This window comes from Pteropus alecto, unplaced genomic scaffold (genome assembly GCF_000325575.1).
Source record: "Pteropus alecto unplaced genomic scaffold, ASM32557v1 scaffold139, whole genome shotgun sequence".
Lineage (NCBI taxonomy): Eukaryota > Metazoa > Chordata > Mammalia > Chiroptera > Pteropodidae > Pteropus > Pteropus alecto.
Genome location: NW_006443567.1, coordinates 3,932,982 through 3,936,945, shown reverse-complemented (window position 1 = coordinate 3,936,945; position 3,964 = coordinate 3,932,982).

The following is a 3,964-nucleotide window of genomic DNA, read 5'->3' as shown; positions in this document are numbered from 1 at the left end:
CATGTGCTGCCTACAAGAGACTCACTTCAGATTAAAAGACACACACAGACTAAAAGGAAGGGGATGGAAAAAGATATTGCCTTGATGGACCTAGAAGGTATGTAAGTCAGACAGAGGAAGATAAATACTATCTGATTTCACTTATACGTGGAATCTAAGGACTGAAAAGAACAGACTAATCAAAAACAGACTCACAAATATAGTGGACAATTTGGTGATGGACAGAAGGGATGGGATTTGGGGATGCTAGGAGAATGGGGTGAAGGGTTAAAGAAGTACAAATTAGTAGCTGATGGATGGTCACAAGGATGGGGAGCATAGCATAGGGAATGCAATTAGCATTAATACGTTGGCTAGGTGAAGGGTCAGAAGAGGGAGGGAGCAATTGGGAGGATGTTTTTATGAACTATATAGATATCTAACTAATATGATGTATACTTGAAACTAATTAAAATAAATAAATTTAGGAAAAAAAGAATTAAAAATTAATTAATTAATTTAAAAAATGTGAAGAAAAATAATGGCATAAATAAAAAAAAAATTCTTAAAAAGACAAATTTCACCTCAGATAACCTCATTCCAAACAATATAATTAGAATCTGTTCTGTACCAGCCTTGTGAATGGCACCTAACAGCCTGTGATCAGTATTAGAAACAAACTCTCCTTTACAATGTTTCCCAGAGAAGCACACGCATACATACATACAGACCTTTAAGACATTATGAGGCAAATAACGATGTCATCTGAATACACTGAGGGCATAGAAAAGTTAGAGCTGCTTGGAGGAGGTGACATTGGAGCTACATCATTTGAAAGGCAACCTGATACGGTAGAAAGAACATGTGAATTAAAGTCGGACTACTTAGATTAAAATTTTGCTTCTGTCTGTTCCAGCTGCATGATTGTAGACAGGTCCCTTCATTTCTTGGGGCCTTTGTGTCCTCATCTGTAAAATATAGGTATTTATAATCTCTACTTCCCTGGGTCGTTTTGAGGATCAGATGAAAAATGCTTGTATTTCACTCAAGAGACACATGTGTTGCTCCCTTGCTGATCTAGCTCATCTCCTTTGTTGAGTCCATTGCTTTGCAGACTGTACAAGTAGACTTTGCAGAAGATGAAGGGACTAAGGTGGGTGTTAGAGGAGGCCAAATTATGTTATTTAAGAGGCTTTCCCCTTTCAGAATTTCAGAGTAATCTTGGAACTCCACAAATTTCTATCCCCACCTAGATTTGTGGTCACCCCCTAGGAGAATATTACATTCTGAGGGTCTCAGGCCTTGTATGCAGATGGTTTTGGGAGTAGAGTATATAGCTTGGATAAGCCTTTAAGTCCTTGTAAACGCCCTCTGTTGTTGCTCTCTTACATGGTATTCTTTTAGCTGGCAAGTAAATTGGGCCCCAGTAACTCTGCTGCATGTGGTTGCTGTGTTTGATTTCAGGGAAACCCCAATGCGCTACATGTTAGCAATTGCACACATAGATTAAATGAACTATTCAGCCATAACCTTGGATCTAATCGTTTGACTTCCTTTTGCTTTGTAAGCGTTTTTCTCTCCTGAGGTACTCACATTGATGAAATAGCCCTGGCTAGAAAGGAGTGCACCGGCTGAGCAGCTCTTCATTTGCATAGCAGCTCCTCCTTTCTGCAGTGACACCTGAGGTTGCTGGTGTCTGCATGAATGCAGCAGCTGACAAGGCAAAGGAGGCAGAGGCTAATTTTTTCATGGCATGTATTTTTCTAGTTTTTTTTAAAGGGATTTTAACTCATTAGCTGCTCAAATTAGTTTAAACATTTTTATGTAATAATTTGCAATAAAAATATATTCTCAATGAAATGATTAAGTAAATATCCCCACCCTAGCATTGCTTGGCTGGATCCTAAATAGCTTGGGTATTATTCTACCTCTGTCTACCAAAGGATTAAGGCAATTTTTTCTTCAAAGACTGAACCTTAAGATTTTAGGTAAATGCTCCTTTTAACTTTCCTGTGGAATACTGCCCCCCCTCAATGTCCACTACATTGTGTGGCATATATGCAGCCATTGTGTAAAACAACTATTTTATCACAGAATAAATGAATATGATGTAGTGGAAATGGCACAGCTCCAAAAGTCAATACTCTTAGAGACTCTTCTCTTCTACCTAGCTGTGTGACTCTAAATGTGTTTCTCGACCTCTCTGTGCCTCATGCACTAAAGGTCATATCAGATAACTTCTATAGTCTTTCCTAAATATATCATTCATTATAAACCTGGTAATTTGCAAGTATATAATCACATATTCTATCCACCTTGGCTTGCCTTGAAGCACTTACAGACTAATATGTTGAGTCATTTGGTCCTTCCTGATATATATTTTTTATTGCTAAGGAAGCAAGGTCATCGAAGTCTGAGTCCTAGATTGGTTTTTGCTCCTTATTTGAAGTATGAACTTATTTTATTTTTAGGGCAACCTGAAACTGGAGTGAGCCATGTCTCTGAGAACTATTCCAAAATTTCCCCAAACTCATTGCACTGACCTGGCTACACAAAACTTGTTCTCCTAAATCTTCTGCCTAAAGATTCATAGTCAAAAAAGCTTTTTTTAATCCTGCCAAGAATCACAGTTCAATTATGCTTGTTAACAGTTTCATATATTTTGGCCAGTTTTTAGTTTTTATAGTGGGAAAGTTATGGTTCCTGAAATCCTTCATGGCCAGATGCAAAATCTTGAGTTTTGCCTTTTTGGGCTTTGCTAGCATGGATCTAGAATATCTTTTACTCTTGAACTAGTTTAACACTACCACTACAGATTGAACTTCCTGGGTCCACTACTATATTTCTAGAGTGTCTCTATATGCATGCACAGTTTAGTACTCAACAACTTAAAGGGAACTCTAATTAAATTGATGAAGTTCTTTCTCTTGAGATCTCCATCTTTCCTAGTATTCTTCCCTGAAAATTCCAGCCACCTCAGTGTCCCTAAACTCTGATATCTTTTTCTCAGTGCTCTGTTTGGGATTCTCCTGCCTCTGCTATAGTCCAGAAAATACCCTCATGCAAAAACTGGGATGGTTGTAGAGCTTTCTTTCAGATATTACAGTTCTGACCTGCCTGCTGTCCAATATCTGAAACAATTATTTCATATTTTTTCTGCCCCTAGTTGTTCATGGCAGAAGATAAAAGGCCCCATATCAATTACTTTATCATGACTGAAAGTCCACTAGTGCATTTTTATTTCATTTTTCTTAATAATTTATTTTTCTAATCAAATGTAGTCAAGATATAATTTATAATTTACATTTTGTCTTTTTAATTATGATCTAGTTTAAAAGCAAGATTTTTTCCCCTCCAAATCATTGAGAAAACAAAAACACATTTTAAATCTAAATGATATTAATCAACAGAAAAAAAAATGTGTTCAGAACACTGGGCTAGTTATTTTGTCTGCATAGAAATGAAAGAAAAGGGAAAGTTATAGGGTGCTTAAAAATATTCTCAATTCATGGGTAAAAAAAAATACTCATTTTCCAAGAATGTTTAGCCAGGTATGTAAAATGTTTTATGGAGAACAAGAGGAAAAGGGGCAAGAATATAAATAAAGCTGGGGTTAGTTTAAAAAGTAATTCTAGAACTCTCAAGAATTAGTGGCCTCAACTGTTCTTTTGTGATGAAGCTGTATTCTTTGAGAGAATAAGATCTGTATAACAAATTGAGTTTGATGTTTTGCCTTGAATGCCAGGAAGTGAAGTTGAAATTTATAATTCAATTACAGTAAACATATAATTTCTAGTTTTTGGTAAAATGAACTACTAATTTGCTCCATGTACTTTCAAATATTTGATGTTATTATTTTAAGTTCCTTATGTATATGTATATATATATACATTTTAAACTGCTTCAATTACTTATTTTGAATTATGAGAGATACATTAGAGTTCAGTAGTAAAAAAAACAATAAAAGTAAAAGATGTAAAATGGG